The 19840-nt window shown below is 35.3% G+C and overlaps 5 non-coding genes across 5 annotated transcripts; all 5 read right to left on the reverse strand.

Moving 5' to 3' along the window:
• Positions 1 to 2615: 2615 nt before the first annotated feature.
• TRNAN-GUU (transfer RNA asparagine (anticodon GUU)) lies at positions 2616 to 2689 on the reverse strand. The gene has a single exon. It is a non-coding gene; the product is annotated as a tRNA-Asn (tRNA).
• Positions 2690 to 5420: 2731 nt separating this feature from the next.
• On the reverse strand, positions 5421 to 5494 carry TRNAN-GUU (transfer RNA asparagine (anticodon GUU)). Its single transcript has one exon. It is a non-coding gene; the product is annotated as a tRNA-Asn (tRNA).
• A 2731-nt stretch (positions 5495 to 8225) lies between these two features.
• On the reverse strand, positions 8226 to 8299 carry TRNAN-GUU (transfer RNA asparagine (anticodon GUU)). The gene has a single exon. It is a non-coding gene; the product is annotated as a tRNA-Asn (tRNA).
• Positions 8300 to 14766: 6467 nt separating this feature from the next.
• TRNAN-GUU (transfer RNA asparagine (anticodon GUU)) lies at positions 14767 to 14840 on the reverse strand. Its single transcript has one exon. It is a non-coding gene; the product is annotated as a tRNA-Asn (tRNA).
• Positions 14841 to 16633: 1793 nt separating this feature from the next.
• TRNAN-GUU (transfer RNA asparagine (anticodon GUU)) lies at positions 16634 to 16707 on the reverse strand. Its single transcript has one exon. It is a non-coding gene; the product is annotated as a tRNA-Asn (tRNA).
• Positions 16708 to 19840: the final 3133 nt, after the last annotated feature.

A 19840-nucleotide genomic window follows, 5' to 3' on the forward strand; every position in this document is an offset into this window, starting at 1 on the left:
GAAACACATTGCCATGTTCTTGAGATGAATCAACCCTTCTTGAGTTCTAAGAACTTCCATGAGCAGCAGAGTGGTGCAGCGGAAGCGTGCTGGGCCCATAACCCAGAGGTCGATGGATCGAAACTCTGCTATGTGCTGTTTTCATTTATCAAATCTAAAATTGGGATTGCTATTTTGACTTTTTTGGTCTTTGCTTATAGTAGAAAATCCATTATCATCTTAACTCATTTAAATCGTATTTTGACAGAAGTGCTGTAGCAAAAAACCCACATAATGTCTTTACTTTACCCTATTACTTCTATGGTTATTGAGAAAAACAAACTACATTGACTCCAGAAGAGCAAATCAGGTGTTCTAACAAGTAATTTATCAAAATCATCTTTCCAGCTTACACTTTGGTGATGCAATAAGACAATGATTTTGTAAGAAAAATCTTCAAACTTCAAAAAGTTTTTCTTAATTCCTTACCTTTGTACTGATAAGATAACACCTGGTTATAACATAACACAGGCTTTCACTTAAAATGCTGCTAGGTTGCATTCTGCTGATTAGATATCACCAGGAACAACATTAACCTTCAGGTATTTTCTAAATGTTGAATAAATTGGCTTAAATCAAATTAAACTCACTTTAGAGATAATTGTTTCAGAGAAAGTCTTGAACCCTTCCTTAAAATAGGTAGTTTGACATGTTGACTTCTCTACCTAAAAATCCCCAAAACTTGATTAATAGAATATTCTCATCCCTGGGTGGGATTGAACCACCAACATTCCAGTTAACAGCCGAACACGCTAACCAATTGCGCCACAGAAACCCTATATGAGACATAAACAAACAACAGCTAAGAAACATTGATCTGGAAAGTTTCCTTGCCAAAGTTTATAAAGTCTCTAATCTGGACAGTTATTTTAGGATTTTTGGTTAATTAAAAGGAACACATTGCCATGTTCTTGTGATGAATCAACCCTTCTTGAGTTCTAAGCACTTCCATGAGCAGCAGAGTGGCGCAGCAGAAGCGTGCTGGGCCCATAACCCAGAGGTAGATGGATCGAAACCATCCTCTGCTATGTGCTATTTTCATTTATCAAATCTAAAATTGGGATTGCTATTTTGACTTTTTTGGTCTTTGCTTATAGTAGAAAATCCATTATCATCTTAACTCATTTTAATCGTATTTTGACAGAAGTGCTGTAGCCAAAAATCCACATAATGTCTTTAATTTACCCTATTACTTCTATGGTTATTGAGAAAAACAAACTACATTGACTCCAGAAGAGCAAATCAGGTGATCTAACAAGTAATTTATCAAAATCATCTTTCCAGCTTACACTTTGGTGATGCAATAAGACAATGATTTTGTAAGAAAAATCTTCACACTTCAAAAAGTTTTTCTTAATTCCTTACCTTTGTACTGATAAGATAACACCTGGTTATAACATAACAAAGGCTTTCACTTAAAAATGCTGCTAGGTTGCATTCTGCTGATTAGATATCACCAGGAACAACATTAACCTTCACGTATTTTCTAAATGTTGAATAAATTGGCTTAAATCAAATTAAACTCACTTTAGAGATAATTGTTTCAGAGAAAGTCTTGAACCCTTCCTTAAAATAGGTAGTTTGACATGTTGACTTCTCTACCTAAAAATCCCCAAAACTTGATTAATAGAATATTCTCGTCCCTGGGTGGGATTGAACCACCAACATTCCAGTTAACAGCCGAACGCACTAACCAAATGCGCCACAGAAACCCTATATGAGACATAAACAAACAACAGCTAAGAAACATTGATCTGGAAAGTTTCGATGCCAAAGTTTATAAAGTCTCTAATCTGGACAGTTATTTTAGGATTTTTCGTTAATTAAAAGGAACAAATTGCCATGTTCTTGTGATGAATCAACCCTTCTTGAGTTCTAAGCACTTCCATAAGCAGCAGAGTGGCGCAGCGGAAGCGTGCTGGGCCCACAACCCACAGGTCGATGGATCGAAACCATCCTCTGCTATGTGCTATTTTCATTTATCAAATCTAAAAATTGGGATTTCTATTTTGACTTTTTTGGTCTTTGCTTATAGTAGAAAATCCATTATCATCTTAACTCATTTTAATCGTATTTTGACAGAAGTGCTGTAGCCAAAAATCCACATAATGTCTTTAATTTACCCTATTACTTCTATGGTTATTGAGAAAAACAAACTACATTGACTCCAGAAGAGCAAATCAGGTGATCTAACAAGTAATTTATCAAAATCATCTTTCCAGCTTACACTTTGGTGATGCAATAAGACAATGATTTTGTAAGAAAAATCTTCACACTTCAAAAAGTTTTTCTTAATTACTTACCTTTGTACTGATAAGATAACACCTGGTTTTAACATAACACAGGCTTCCACTTAAAAATGTTGCTAGGTTGCATTCTGCTGATTAGATATCACCAGGAACAACATTAACCTTCAGGTATTTTCTAAATGTTGAATAAATTGGCTTAAATCAAATTAAACTCACTTTAGAGATAACTGTTTCAGAGAAAGTCTTGAACCCTACCATAAAATAGGTAGTTTGACATGTTGACTTCTCTACCTAAAATTCCCCAAAATTTGACTAATAGAAGATTCTCGTCCCTGGGTGGGATTGAACCACCAACCTTCCGGTTAACAGCCGAACGCGCTAATCAATTGCGCCACAGAGACACTATGTGATACATAAACAAACAACACCTAAGAAAGATTGATCTGGAAAGTTTCCTTGCCAAAGTTTATAAAGTCTCTAATCTGGACAGTTATTTTAGGATTTTTCGTTAATTAAAAGAAACACATTGCCATGTTCTTGAGATGAATCAACCCTTCTTGAGTTCTAAGAACTTCCATGAGCAGCAGAGTGGTGCAGCGGAAGCGTGCTGGGCCCATAACCCAGAGGTCGATGGATCGAAACTCTGCTATGTGCTGTTTTCATTTATCAAATCTAAAATTGGGATTGCTATTTTGACTTTTTTGGTCTTTGCTTATAGTAGAAAATCCATTATCATCTTAACTCATTTAAATCGTATTTTGACAGAAGTGCTGTAGCAAAAAACCCACATAATGTCTTTACTTTACCCTATTACTTCTATGGTTATTGAGAAAAACAAACTACATTGACTCCAGAAGAGCAAATCAGGTGTTCTAACAAGTAATTTATCAAAATCATCTTTCCAGCTTACACTTTGGTGATGCAATAAGACAATGATTTTGTAAGAAAAATCTTCAAACTTCAAAAAGTTTTTCTTAATTCCTTACCTTTGTACTGATAAGATAACACCTGGTTATAACATAACACAGGCTTTCACTTAAAATGCTGCTAGGTTGCATTCTGCTGATTAGATATCACCAGGAACAACATTAACCTTCAGGTATTTTCTAAATGTTGAATAAATTGGCTTAAATCAAATTAAACTCACTTTAGAGATAATTGTTTCAGAGAAAGTCTTGAACCCTTCCTTAAAATAGGTAGTTTGACATGTTGACTTCTCTACCTAAAAATCCCCAAAACTTGATTAATAGAATATTCTCGTCCCTGGGTGGGATTGAACCACCAACATTCCAGTTAACAGCCGAACGCGCTAACCAATTGCGCCACAGAAACCCTATATGAGACATAAACAAACAACAGCTAAGAAACATTGATCTGGAAAGTTTCCTTGCCAAAGTTTATAAAGTCTCTAATCTGGACAGTTATTTTAGGATTTTTGGTTAATTAAAAGGAACACATTGCCATGTTCTTGTGATGAATCAACCCTTCTTGAGTTCTAAGCACTTCCATGAGCAGCAGAGTGGAGCAGCAGAAGCGTGCTGGGCCCATAACCCAGAGGTAGATGGATCGAAACCATCCTCTGCTATGTGCTATTTTCATTTATCAAATCTAAAATTGGGATTTCTATTTTGACTTTTTTGGTCTTTGCTTATAGTAGAAAATCCATTATCATCTTAACTCATTTTAATCGTATTTTGACAGAAGTGCTGTAGCCAAAAATCCACATAATGTGTTTAATTTACCCTATTACTTCTATGGTTATTGAGAAAAACAAACTACATTGACTCCAGAAGAGCAAATCAGGTGATCTAACAAGTAATTTATCAAAATCATCTTTCCAGCTTACACTTTGGTGATGCAATAAGACAATGATTTTGTAAGAAAAATCTTCACACTTCAAAAAGTTTTTCTTAATTCCTTACCTTTGTACTGATAAGATAACACCTGGTTATAACATAACAAAGGCTTTCACTTAAAAATGCTGCTAGGTTGCATTCTGCTGATTAGATATCACCAGGAACAACATTAACCTTCAGGTATTTTCTAAATGTTGAATAAATTGGCTTAAATCAAATTAAACTCACTTTAGAGATAATTGTTTCAGAGAAAGTCTTGAACCCTTCCTTAAAATAGGTAGTTTGACATGTTGACTTCTCTACCTAAAAATCCCCAAAACTTGATTAATAGAATATTCTCGTCCCTGGGTGGGATTGAACCACCAACATTCCAGTTAACAGCCGAACGCGCTAACCAATTGCGCCACAGAAACCCTATATGAGACATAAACAAACAACAGCTAAGAAACATTGATCTGGAAAGTTTCCTTGCCAAAGTTTATAAAGTCTCTAATCTGGAAAGTTATTTTAGGATTTTTCGTTAATTAAAAGGAACACATTGCTATGTTCTTGTGATGAATCAACCCTTCTTGAGTTCTAAGCACTTCCATGAGCAGCAGAGTGGCGCAGCGGAAGCGTGCTGGGCCCATAACCCAGAGGTCGATGGATCGAAACCATCCTCTGCTATGTGCTATTTTCATTTATCAAATCTAAAATTGGGATTGCTATTTTGACTTTTTTGGTCTTTGCTTATAGTAGAAAATCCATTATCATCTTAACTCATTTTAATCGTATTTTGACAGAAGTGCTGTAGCAAAAAATCCACTTAATGTCTTTACTTTACCCTATTACTTCTATGGTTATTGAGAAAAACAAACTACATTGACTCCAGAAGAGCAAATCAGGTGATCTAACAAGTAATTTATCAAAATCATCTTTCCAGCTTACACTTTGGTGATGCAATAAGACAATGATTTTGTAAGAAAAATCTTCACACTTCAAAAAGTTTTTCTTAATTACTTACCTTTGTACTGATAAGATAACACCTGGTTTTAACATAACACAGGCTTCCACTTAAAAATGTTGCTAGGTTGCATTCTGCTGATTAGATATCACCAGGAACAACATTAACCTTCAGGTATTTTCTAAATGTTGAATAAATTGGCTTAAATCAAATTAAACTCACTTTAGAGATAACTGTTTCAGAGAAAGTCTTGAACCCTACCATAAAATAGGTAGTTTGACATGTTGACTTCTCTACCTAAAATTCCCCAAAATTTGACTAATAGAAGATTCTCGTCCCTGGGTGGGATTGAACCACCAACCTTCCGGTTAACAGCCGAACGCGCTAATCAATTGCGCCACAGAGACACTATGTGATACATAAACAAACAACACCTAAGAAAGATTGATCTGGAAAGTTTCCTTGCCAAAGTTTATAAAGTCTCTAATCTGGACAGTTATTTTAGGATTTTTCGTTAATTAAAAGAAACACATTGCCATGTTCTTGAGATGAATCAACCCTTCTTGAGTTCCAAGAACTTCCATGAGCAGCAGAGTGGTGCAGCGGAAGCGTGCTGGGCCCATAACCCAGAGGTCGATGGATCGAAACTCTGCTATGTGCTGTTTTCATTTATCAAATCTAAAATTGGGATTGCTATTTTGACTTTTTTGGTCTTTGCTTATAGTAGAAAATCCATTATCATCTTAACTCATTTAAATCGTATTTTGACAGAAGTGCTGTAGCAAAAAACCCACATAATGTCTTTACTTTACCCTATTACTTCTATGGTTATTGAGAAAAACAAACTACATTGACTCCAGAAGAGCAAATCAGGTGTTCTAACAAGTAATTTATCAAAATCATCTTTCCAGCTTACACTTTGGTGATGCAATAAGACAATGATTTTGTAAGAAAAATCTTCAAACTTCAAAAAGTTTTTCTTAATTCCTTACCTTTGTACTGATAAGATAACACCTGGTTATAACATAACACAGGCTTTCACTTAAAATGCTGCTAGGTTGCATTCTGCTGATTAGATATCACCAGGAACAACATTAACCTTCAGGTATTTTCTAAATGTTGAATAAATTGGCTTAAATCAAATTAAACTCACTTTAGAGATAATTGTTTCAGAGAAAGTCTTGAACCCTTCCTTAAAATAGGTAGTTTGACATGTTGACTTCTCTACCTAAAAATCCCCAAAACTTGATTAATAGAATATTCTCGTCCCTGGGTGGGATTGAACCACCAACATTCCAGTTAACAGCCGAACGCGCTAACCAATTGCGCCACAGAAACCCTATATGAGACATAAACAAACAACAGCTAAGAAACATTGATCTGGAAAGTTTCCTTGCCAAAGTTTATAAAGTCTCTAATCTGGACAGTTATTTTAGGATTTTTGGTTAATTAAAAGGAACACATTGCCATGTTCTTGTGATGAATCAACCCTTCTTGAGTTCTAAGCACTTCCATGAGCAGCAGAGTGGCGCAGCAGAAGCGTGCTGGGCCCATAACCCAGAGGTAGATGGATCGAAACCATCCTCTGCTATGTGCTATTTTCATTTATCAAATCTAAAATTGGGATTTCTATTTTGACTTTTTTGGTCTTTGCTTATAGTAGAAAATCCATTATCATCTTAACTCATTTTAATCGTATTTTGACAGAAGTGCTGTAGCCAAAAATCCACATAATGTCTTTTATTTACCCTATTACTTCTATGGTTATTGAGAAAAACAAACTACATTGACTCCAGAAGAGCAAATCAGGTGATCTAACAAGTACTTTATCAAAATCATCTTTCCAGCTTACACTTTGGTGATGCAATAAGACAATGATTTTGTAAGAAAAATCTTCACACTTCAAAAAGTTTTTCTTAATTCCTTACCTTTGTACTGATAAGATAACACCTGGTTATAACATAACAAAGGCTTTCACTTAAAAATGCTGCTAGGTTGCATTCTGCTGATTAGATATCACCAGGAACAACATTAACCTTCAGGTATTTTCTAAATGTTGAATAAATTGGCTTAAATCAAATTAAACTCACTTTAGAGATAATTGTTTCAGAGAAAGTCTTGAACCCTTCCTTAAAATAGGTAGTTTGACATGTTGACTTCTCTACCTAAAAATCCCCAAAACTTGATTAATAGAATATTCTCGTCCCTGGGTGGGATTGAACCACCAACATTCCAGTTAACAGCCGAACGCGCTAACCAATTGCGCCACAGAAACCCTATATGAGACATAAACAAACAACAGCTAAGAAACATTGATCTGGAAAGTTTCCTTGCCAAAGTTTATAAAGTCTCTAATCTGGAAAGTTATTTTAGGATTTTTCGTTAATTAAAAGGAACACATTGCTATGTTCTTGTGATGAATCAACCCTTCTTGAGTTCTAAGCACTTCCATGAGCAGCAGAGTGGCGCAGCGGAAGCGTGCTGGGCCCATAACCCAGAGGTCGATGGATCGAAACCATCCTCTGCTATGTGCTATTTTCATTTATCAAATCTAAAATTGGGATTGCTATTTTGACTTTTTTGGTCTTTGCTTATAGTAGAAAATCCATTATCATCTTAACTCATTTTAATCGTATTTTGACAGAAGTGCTGTAGCAAAAAATCCACTTAATGTCTTTACTTTACCCTATTACTTCTATGGTTATTGAGAAAAACAAACTACATTGACTCCAGAAGAGCAAATCAGGTGATCTAACAAGTAATTTATCAAAATCATCTTTCCAGCTTACACTTTGGTGATGCAATAAGACAATGATTTTGTAAGAAAAATCTTCACACTTCAAAAAGTTTTTCTTAATTACTTACCTTTGTACTGATAAGATAACACCTGGTTTTAACATAACACAGGCTTCCACTTAAAAATGTTGCTAGGTTGCATTCTGCTGATTAGATATCACCAGGAACAACATTAACCTTCAGGTATTTTCTAAATGTTGAATAAATTGGCTTAAATCAAATTAAACTCACTTTAGAGATAACTGTTTCAGAGAAAGTCTTGAACCCTACCATAAAATAGGTAGTTTGACATGTTGACTTCTCTACCTAAAATTCCCCAAAATTTGACTAATAGAAGATTCTCGTCCCTGGGTGGGATTGAACCACCAACCTTCCGGTTAACAGCCGAACGCGCTAATCAATTGCGCCACAGAGACACTATGTGATACATAAACAAACAACACCTAAGAAAGATTGATCTGGAAAGTTTCCTTGCCAAAGTTTATAAAGTCTCTAATCTGGACAGTTATTTTAGGATTTTTCGTTAATTAAAAGAAACACATTGCCATGTTCTTGAGATGAATCAACCCTTCTTGAGTTCCAAGAACTTCCATGAGCAGCAGAGTGGTGCAGCGGAAGCGTGCTGGGCCCATAACCCAGAGGTCGATGGATCGAAACTCTGCTATGTGCTGTTTTCATTTATCAAATCTAAAATTGGGATTGCTATTTTGACTTTTTTGGTCTTTGCTTATAGTAGAAAATCCATTATCATCTTAACTCATTTAAATCGTATTTTGACAGAAGTGCTGTAGCAAAAAACCCACATAATGTCTTTACTTTACCCTATTACTTCTATGGTTATTGAGAAAAACAAACTACATTGACTCCAGAAGAGCAAATCAGGTGTTCTAACAAGTAATTTATCAAAATCATCTTTCCAGCTTACACTTTGGTGATGCAATAAGACAATGATTTTGTAAGAAAAATCTTCAAACTTCAAAAAGTTTTTCTTAATTCCTTACCTTTGTACTGATAAGATAACACCTGGTTATAACATAACACAGGCTTTCACTTAAAATGCTGCTAGGTTGCATTCTGCTGATTAGATATCACCAGGAACAACATTAACCTTCAGGTATTTTCTAAATGTTGAATAAATTGGCTTAAATCAAATTAAACTCACTTTAGAGATAATTGTTTCAGAGAAAGTCTTGAACCCTTCCTTAAAATAGGTAGTTTGACATGTTGACTTCTCTACCTAAAAATCCCCAAAACTTGATTAATAGAATATTCTCGTCCCTGGGTGGGATTGAACCACCAACATTCCAGTTAACAGCCGAACGCGCTAACCAATTGCGCCACAGAAACCCTATATGAGACATAAACAAACAACAGCTAAGAAACATTGATCTGGAAAGTTTCCTTGCCAAAGTTTATAAAGTCTCTAATCTGGACAGTTATTTTAGGATTTTTGGTTAATTAAAAGGAACACATTGCCATGTTCTTGTGATGAATCAACCCTTCTTGAGTTCTAAGCACTTCCATGAGCAGCAGAGTGGCGCAGCAGAAGCGTGCTGGGCCCATAACCCAGAGGTAGATGGATCGAAACCATCCTCTGCTATGTGCTATTTTCATTTATCAAATCTAAAATTGGGATTTCTATTTTGACTTTTTTGGTCTTTGCTTATAGTAGAAAATCCATTATCATCTTAACTCATTTTAATCGTATTTTGACAGAAGTGCTGTAGCCAAAAATCCACATAATGTCTTTTATTTACCCTATTACTTCTATGGTTATTGAGAAAAACAAACTACATTGACTCCAGAAGAGCAAATCAGGTGATCTAACAAGTACTTTATCAAAATCATCTTTCCAGCTTACACTTTGGTGATGCAATAAGACAATGATTTTGTAAGAAAAATCTTCACACTTCAAAAAGTTTTTCTTAATTCCTTACCTTTGTACTGATAAGATAACACCTGGTTATAACATAACAAAGGCTTTCACTTAAAAATGCTGCTAGGTTGCATTCTGCTGATTAGATATCACCAGGAACAACATTAACCTTCAGGTATTTTCTAAATGTTGAATAAATTGGCTTAAATCAAATTAAACTCACTTTAGAGATAATTGTTTCAGAGAAAGTCTTGAACCCTTCCTTAAAATAGGTAGTTTGACATGTTGACTTCTCTACCTAAAAATCCCCAAAACTTGATTAATAGAATATTCTCGTCCCTGGGTGGGATTGAACCACCAACATTCCAGTTAACAGCCGAACGCGCTAACCAATTGCGCCACAGAAACCCTATATGAGACATAAACAAACAACAGCTAAGAAACATTGATCTGGAAAGTTTCCATGCCAAAGTTTATAAAGTCTCTAATCTGGACAGTTATTTTAGGATTTTTCGTTAATTAAAAGGAACAAATTGCCATGTTCTTGTGATGAATCAACCCTTCTTGAGTTCTAAGCACTTCCATAAGCAGCAGAGTGGCGCAGCGGAAGCGTGCTGGGCCCATAACCCAGAGGTCGATGTATCGAAACCATCCTCTGCTATGTGCTATTTTCATTTATCAAATCTAAAATTGGGATTGCTATTTTGACTTTTTTGGTCTTTGCGTATAGTAGAAAATCCATTATCATCTTAACTCATTTAATTCGTATTTTGACAGAAGTGCTGTAGCAAAAAATCCACATAATGTCTTTACTTTACCCTACTACTTCTATGGTTATTGAGAAAAACAAACTACATTGACTCCAGAAGAGCAAATCAGGTGATCTAACAAGTAATTTATCAAAATCATTTTTCCAGCTTACACTTTGGTGATGCAATAAGACAATGATTTTGTAAGAAAAATCTTCACACTTCAAAAAGTTTTTCTTAATTCCTTACCTTTGTACTGATAAGATAACACCTGGTTTTAATATAACACAGGCTTCCACTTAAAAATGTTGCTAGGTTGCATTCTGCTGATTAGATATCACCAGGAACAACATTAACCTTCAGGTATTTTCTAAATGTTGAATAAATTGGCTTAAATCAAATTAAACTCACTTTAGAGATAACTGTTTCAGAGAAAGTCTTGAACCCTACCATAAAATAGGTAGTTTGACATGTTGACTTCTCTACCTAAAATTCCCCAAAATTTGACTAATAGAAGATTCTCGTCCCTGGGTGGGATTGAACCACCAACCTTCCGGTTAACAGCCGAACGCGCTAATCAATTGTGCCACAGAGACACTATGTGATACATAAACAAACAACACCTAAGAAAGATTGATCTGGAAAGTTTCCTTGCCAAAGTTTATAAAGTCTCTAATCTGGACAGTTATTTTAGGATTTTTCGTTAATTAAAAGGAACACATTGCCATGTTCTTGAGATGAATCAACCCTTCTTGAGTTCTAAGAACTTCCATGAGCAGCAGAGTGGCGCAGCGGAAGCATGCTGGGCCCATAACCCAGAGGTCGATGGATCGAAACTCTGCTATGTGCTGTTTTCATTTATCAAATCTAAAATTGGGATTGCTATTTTGACTTTTTTGGTCTTTGCTTATAGTAGAAAATCCATTATCATCTTAACTCATTTAAATCGTATTTTGACAGAAGTGCTGTAGCAAAAAACCCACATAATGTCTTTACTTTACCCTATTACTTCTATGGTTATTGAGAAAAACAAACTACATTGACTCCAGAAGAGCAAATCAGGTGTTCTAACAAGTAATTTATCAAAATCATCTTTCCAGCTTACACTTTGGTGATGCAATAAGACAATGATTTTGTAAGAAAAATCTTCAAACTTCAAAAAGTTTTTCTTAATTCCTTACCTTTGTACTGATAAGATAACACCTGGTTATAACATAACACAGGCTTTCACTTAAAATGCTGCTAGGTTGCATTCTGCTGATTAGATATCACCAGGAACAACATTAACCTTCAGGTATTTTCTAAATGTTGAATAAATTGGCTTAAATCAAATTAAACTCACTTTAGAGATAATTGTTTCAGAGAAAGTCTTGAACCCTTCCTTAAAATAGGTAGTTTGACATGTTGACTTCTCTACCTAAAAATCCCCAAAACTTGATTAATAGAATATTCTCGTCCCTGGGTGGGATTGAACCACCAACATTCCAGTTAACAACCGAACGCGCTAACCAATTGCGCCACAGAAACCCTATATGAGACATAAACAAACAACAGCTAAGAAACATTGATCTGGAAAGTTTCCTTGCCAAAGTTTATAAAGTCTCTAATCTGGACAGTTATTTTAGGATTTTTCGTTAATTAAAAGGAACACATTGCCATGTTCTTGTGATGAATCAACCCTTCTTGAGTTCTAATCACTTCCATGAGCAGCAGAGTGGTGCAGCGGAAGCGTGCTGGGCCTATAACCCAGAGGTCGATGGATCGAAACCATCCTCTGCTATGTGCTATTTTCATTTATCAAATCTAAAATTGGGATTGCTATTTTGACTTTTTTGGTCTTTGCTTATAGTAGAAAATCCATTATCATCTTAACTCATTTAATTCGTATTTTGACAGAAGTGCTGTAGCAAAAAATCCACATAATGTCTTTACTTTACCCTACTACTTCTATGGTTATTGAGAAAAACAAACTACATTGACTCCAGAAGAGCAAATCAGGTGATCTAACAAGTAATTTATCAAAATCATTTTTCCAGCTTACACTTTGGTGATGCAATAAGACAATGATTTTGTAAGAAAAATCTTCACACTTCAAAAAGTTTTTCTTAATTCCTTACCTTTGTACTGATAAGATAACACCTGGTTTTAACATAACACAGGCTTCCACTTAAAAATGTTGCTAGGTTGCATTCTGCTGATTAGATATCACCAGGAACAACATTAACCTTCAGGTATTTTCTAAATGTTGAATAAATTGGCTTAAATCAAATTAAACTCACTTTAGAGATAACTGTTTCAGAGAAAGTCTTGAACCCTACCATAAAATAGGTAGTTTGACATGTTGACTTCTCTACCTAAAATTCCCCAAAATTTGACTAATAGAAGATTCTCGTCCCTGGGTGGGATTGAACCACCAACCTTCCGGTTAACAGCCGAACGCGCTAATCAATTGTGCCACAGAGACACTATGTGATACATAAACAAACAACACCTAAGAAAGATTGATCTGGAAAGTTTCCTTGCCAAAGTTTATAAAGTCTCTAATCTGGACAGTTATTTTAGGATTTTTCGTTAATTAAAAGGAACACATTGCCATGTTCTTGAGATGAATCAACCCTTCTTGAGTTCTAAGAACTTCCATGAGCAGCAGAGTGGCGCAGCGGAAGCATGCTGGGCCCATAACCCAGAGGTCGATGGATCGAAACTCTGCTATGTGCTGTTTTCATTTATCAAATCTAAAATTGGGATTGCTATTTTGACTTTTTTGGTCTTTGCTTATAGTAGAAAATCCATTATCATCTTAACTCATTTAAATCGTATTTTGACAGAAGTGCTGTAGCAAAAAACCCACATAATGTCTTTACTTTACCCTATTACTTCTATGGTTATTGAGAAAAACAAACTACATTGACTCCAGAAGAGCAAATCAGGTGTTCTAACAAGTAATTTATCAAAATCATCTTTCCAGCTTACACTTTGGTGATGCAATAAGACAATGATTTTGTAAGAAAAATCTTCAAACTTCAAAAAGTTTTTCTTAATTCCTTACCTTTGTACTGATAAGATAACACCTGGTTATAACATAACACAGGCTTTCACTTAAAATGCTGCTAGGTTGCATTCTGCTGATTAGATATCACCAGGAACAACATTAACCTTCAGGTATTTTCTAAATGTTGAATAAATTGGCTTAAATCAAATTAAACTCACTTTAGAGATAATTGTTTCAGAGAAAGTCTTGAACCCTTCCTTAAAATAGGTAGTTTGACATGTTGACTTCTCTACCTAAAAATCCCCAAAACTTGATTAATAGAATATTCTCGTCCCTGGGTGGGATTGAACCACCAACATTCCAGTTAACAGCCGAACGCGCTAACCAATTGCGCCACAGAAACCCTATATGAGACATAAACAAACAACAGCTAAGAAACATTGATCTGGAAAGTTTCCTTGCCAAAGTTTATAAAGTCTCTAATCTGGACAGTTATTTTAGGATTTTTGGTTAATTAAAAGGAACACATTGCCATGTTCTTGTGATGAATCAACCCTTCTTGAGTTCTAATCACTTCCATGAGCAGCAGAGTGGTGCAGCGGAAGCGTGCTGGGCCTATAACCCAGAGGTCGATGGATCGAAACCATCCTCTGCTATGTGCTATTTTCATTTATCAAATCTAAAATTGGGAGTGCTATTTTGACTTTTTTGGTCTTTGCTTATAGTAGAAAATCCATTATCATCTTAACTCATTTTAATCGTATTTTGACAGAAGTGCTGTAGCCAAAAATCCACATAATGTCTTTAATTTACCCTATTACTTCTATGGTTATTGAGAAAAACAAACTACATTGACTCCAGAAGAGCAAATCAGGTGATCTAACAAGTAATTTATCAAAATCATCTTTCCAGCTTACACTTTGGTGATGCAATAAGACAATGATTTTGTAAGAAAAATCTTCACACTTCAAAAAGTTTTTCTTAATTCCTTACCTTTGTACTGATAAGATAACACCTGGTTTTAACATAACACAGGCTTCCACTTAAAAATGTTGCTAGGTTGCATTCTGCTGATTAGATATCACCAGGAACAACATTAACCTTCAGGTATTTTCTAAATGTTGAATAAATTGGCTTAAATCAAATTAAACTCACTTTAGAGATAACTGTTTCAGAGAAAGTCTTGAACCCTACCATAAAATAGGTAGTTTGACATGTTGACTTCTCTACCTAAAATTCCCCAAAATTTGACTAATAGAAGATTCTCGTCCCTGGGTGGGATTGAACCACCAACCTTCCGGTTAACAGCCGAACGCGCTAATCAATTGCGCCACAGAGACACTATGTGATACATAAACAAACAACACCTAAGAAAGATTGATCTGGAAAGTTTCCTTGCCAAAGTTTATAAAGTCTCTAATCTGGACAGTTATTTTAGGATTTTTCGTTAATTAAAAGGAACACATTGCCATGTTCTTGAGATGAATCAACCCTTCTTGAGTTCTAAGAACTTCCATGAGCAGCAGAGTGGCGCAGCGGAAGCGTGCTGGGCCCATAACCCAGAGGTCGATGGATCGAAACTCTGCTATAAGTTGTTTTCATTTATCAAATTTAAAATTGGGATTGCTATTTTGACTTTTTTGGTCTTTGCTTATAGTAGAAAATCCATTATCATCTTAACTCATTTAAATCGTATTTTGACAGAAGTGCTGTAGCAAAAAAACCACATAATGTCTTTACTTTACCCTATTACTTCTATGGTTATTGAGAAAAACAAACTACATTGACTCCAGAAGAGCAAATCAGGTGTTCTAACAAGTAATTTATCAAAATCATCTTTCCAGCTTACACTTTGGTGATGCAATAAGACAATGATTTTGTAAGAAAAATCTTCAAACTTCAAAAAGTTTTTCTTAATTCCTTACCTTTGTACTGATAAGTTAACACCTGGTTATAACATAACACAGGCTTTCACTTAAAATGCTGCTAGGTTGCATTCTGCTGATTAGATATCACCAGGAACAACATTAACCTTCAGGTATTTTCTAAATGTTGAATAAATTGGCTTAAATCAAATTAAACTCACTTTAGAGATAATTGTTTCAGAGAAAGTCTTGAACCCTTCCTTAAAATAGGTAGTTTGACATGTTGACTTCTCTACCTAAAAATCCCCAAAACTTGATTAATAGAATATTCTCGTCCCTGGGTGGGATTGAACCACCAACATTCCAGTTAACAGCCGAACGCGCTAACCAATTGCGCCACAGAAACCCTATATGAGACATAAACAAACAACAGCTAAGAAACATTGATCTGGAAAGTTTCCTTGCCAAAGTTTATAAAGTCTCTAATCTGGACAGTTATTTTAGGATTTTTGGTTAATTAAAAGGAACACATTGCCATGTTCTTGTGATGAATCAACCCTTCTTGAGTTCTAAGCACTTCCATGAGCAGCAGAGTGGCGCAGCAGAAGCGTGCTGGGCCCATAACCCAGAGGTAGATGGATCGAAACCATCCTCTGCTATGTGCTATTTTCATTTATCAAATCTAAAATTGGGATTGCTATTTTGACTTTTTTGGTCTTTGCTTATAGTAGAAAATCCATTATCATCTTAACTCATTTTAATCGTATTTTGACAGAAGTGCTGTAGCCAAAAATCCACATAATGTCTTTAATTTACCCTATTACTTCTATGGTTATTGAGAAAAACAAACTACATTGACTCCAGAAGAGCAAATCAGGTGATCTAACAAGTAATTTATCAAAATCATCTTTCCAGCTTACACTTTGGTGATGCAATAAGACAATGATTTTGTAAGAAAAATCTTCACACTTCAAAAAGTTTTTCTTAATTCCTTACCTTTGTACTGATAAGATAACACCTGGTTTTAACATAACACAGGCTTCCACTTAAAAATGCTGCTAGTTTGCATTGTGCTGATTAGATATCACTTGGAACAACCTTAACCTTCAGGTATTTTCTAAATGTTGAATAAATTGTCTTAAATCAAATTAAACGCACTTTAGAGATAATTGTTTCAGAGAAAGACTTGAACCCTACCATAAAATAGGTAGTTAGACATGTTGACTTCTCTACCTAAATTCCCCAAAATTTGACTAATAGAAGATTCTCATCCCTGGGTGGGATTGAACCACCAACCTTCCGGTTAACAGCCGAACGCGCTAACCAATTGCGCCACAGAGACCCTATGTGAGACATAAACTAAAAACAGCTAAGAATCATTGATCTGGAAAGTTTCCTTGCCAAAGTTTATAAAGTCTCTAATCTGGACAGTTATTTTAGGATTTTTCGCTAATTAAAAGGAACACATTGCCATGTTCTTGTGATGATTCAACCCTTCTGGAGTTCTAAGCACTTCCATGAGCAGCAGAGTGGTCAAGCGGAAGCGTGCTGGGCCCATAACCCAGAGGTCGATGGATCGAAACCATCCTCTGCTATGTGCTATTTTCAGTTATCAAATCTAAATTTGGGATTGGTATTTTGACTTTTTTGGTCTTTGCTTATAGTTGAAAATCCATTATCATCTTAACTCATTTTAATCGTATTTTGACAGAAGTGCTGTAGCGAAAAATCCACATAATGTCTTTACTTTACCCTATTACTTCTATGGTTATTGAGAAAAACAAACTACATTGACTCCAGGAGAGCAAATCAGGTGTTCTAACAAGTAATTTATCAAAATCATCTTTCCAGCTTACACTTTGGTGATGCAATAAGACAATGATTTTGTAAGAAAAATCTTCACACTTCAAAAAGTTTTTCTTAATTCCTTACCTTTGTACTGATAAGATAACACCTGGTTTTAACATAACACAGGATTCCACTTAAAAATGCAGCTAGGTTGCATTGTGCTGATAAGATATCACCAGGAACATTAACCTTCAGGTATTTTCTAAATGTTGAATAAATTGGCTTAAATCAAATTAAACTCACTTTAGAGATAATTGTTTCAGATAAAGTCTTGAACCCTACCATAAAATAGGTAGTTTGACATGTTGACTTCTCTACCTAAAAATCCCCAAAATTTGACTAATAGAAGATTCTCGTCCCTGGGTGGGATTGAACCACCAATATTCCAATTAACAGCCGAACGTGCTAACCAATTGCGCCACAGAGAACATATATGAGACTTAAACAAACAACAGCTAAGAAACATTGATCTGGAAAGTTTCCTTGCCAAAGTTTATAAAGTCTCTAATCTGGACAGTTATTTTAGGATTTTTCGTTAATTAAAAGGAACACATTGCCATGTTCTTGTGATGAATCAACCCTTCTTGAGTTCTAAGCTCTTCCATGAGCAGCAGTGTGGCGTAGCGGAAGCGTGCTGTGCCCATAACCCAGAGATGGATGGATCGAAACCATCCTTTGGTATGTGCTATTTTCATTTATCAAATCTAAAATTGGGATTGCTATTTTGACTTTTTTGGTCTTTGCTTATAGTAGAAAATCCATTATCATCTTAACTCATTTAATTCGTATTTTGACAGAAGTGCTGTAGCAAAAAATCCACATAATGTCTTTACTTTACCCTATTACTTCTATGGTTATTGAGAAAAACAAACTACATTGACTCCAGAAGAGCAAATCAGGTGTTCTAACAAGTAATTTATCAAAATCATCTTTCCAGCTTACACTTTGGTGATGCAATAAGACAATGATTTTGTAAGAAAATTCTTCACACTTCAAAAAGTTTTTCTTAATTCCTTACCTTTGTACTGATAAGATAACACCTGGTTTTAACATAACACAGGCTTCCACTTAAAAATGCTGCTAGGTTGCATTCTGCTGATTAGATATAACCAGGAACAACATTAACCTTCAGGTATTTTCTAAATGTTGAATAAATTGGCTTAAATCAAATTAAACTCACTTTAGAGATAATTGTTTCAGAGAAAGTCTTGAACCCTACCATAAAATAGGTAGTTTGACATGTTGACTTCTCTACCTAAAAATCCCCAAAATTTGACTAATAGAAGATTCTCGTCCCTGGGTGGGATTGAACCACCAATATTCCAATTAACAGCCAAACGTGCTAACCAATTGCGCCACAGAGACCCTATATGAGACATAAACAAACAACAGCTAAGAAACATTGATCTGGAAAGTTTCCTTGCCAAAGTTTATAAAGTCTCTAATCTGGACAGTTATTTTAGGATTTTTCGTTAAATAAAAGGAACACATTGCCATGTTCTTGTGATGAATCAACCCTTCTTGAGTTCTAAGCACTTCTATGAGCATCAGAGTGGCACAGTGGAAGCGTGCTGGGCCCATAACACAGAGGTCGATGGATCGAAACCATCCTCTGCTATGTGCTATTTTCATTTTTCAAATCTAAAATTGGGATTTCTATTTTGACTTTTGTGGTCTTTGCTTATAGTAGAAAATCCATTATCATCTTAACTCATTTTAATCGTATTTTGACAGAAGTGCTGTAGCAAAAAATCCACATAATGTCTTTACTTTACCCTATTACTTCTATGGTTATTGAGAAAAACAAACTACATTGACTCCAGAAGAGCAAATCAGGTGTTCTAACAAGTAATTTATCAAAATCATCTTTCCAGCTTACACTTTGGTGATTCAATAAGACAATGATTTTGTAAGAAAAATCTTCACACTTCAACAAGTTTTTCGTAATTCCTTACCTTTGTACTGATAAGATAACACCTGGTTTTAATATAACACAGGCTTCCACTTAAAAATGCTGCTAAGCTGCATTGTGCTGATTAGATATCACCTGAAACAACATTTACCTTCAGGTATTTTCTAAATGTTGAATAAATTGGCTTAAATCAAATTAAACTCACTTTAGAGATAATTGTTTCAGAGAAAGTCTTGAACCCTTCCTTAAAATAGGTAGTTTGACATGTTGACTTCTCTACCTAAAAATCCCCTAAACTTGATTAAAAGAAGATTCTCGTCCCTGGGTGGGATTGAACCACCAACATTCCAGTTAACAGCCAAACGCGCTAACCAATTGCGCCACAGAAACCCTATATGAGACAGAAACAAACAACAGCTAAGAAACATTGATCTGGAAAGTTTCCTTGCCAAAGTTTATAAAGTCTCTAATCTGGACAGTTATTTTAGGATTTTTCGTTAATTAAAAGGAACACATTGCCATGTTCTTGTCATGAATCAACCCTTCTTGAGTTCTAAGCACTTCCATGAGCAGCAGAGTGGTGCAGTGGAAGCGTGCTGGGCCCATAACACAGATGTCGATGGATCTAAACCATCCTCTGCTATGTGCTATTTTCATTTATCAAATCTAAAATTGGGATTGCTATTTTGACTTTTTTGGTCTTTGCTTATAGTAG

The sequence above is a fragment of the Taudactylus pleione genome, unplaced genomic scaffold (genome assembly GCF_031769625.1).
Source record: "Taudactylus pleione unplaced genomic scaffold, aTauple2 ptg000134l, whole genome shotgun sequence".
In the NCBI taxonomy this organism is placed as follows: Eukaryota; Metazoa; Chordata; class Amphibia; order Anura; family Myobatrachidae; genus Taudactylus; species Taudactylus pleione.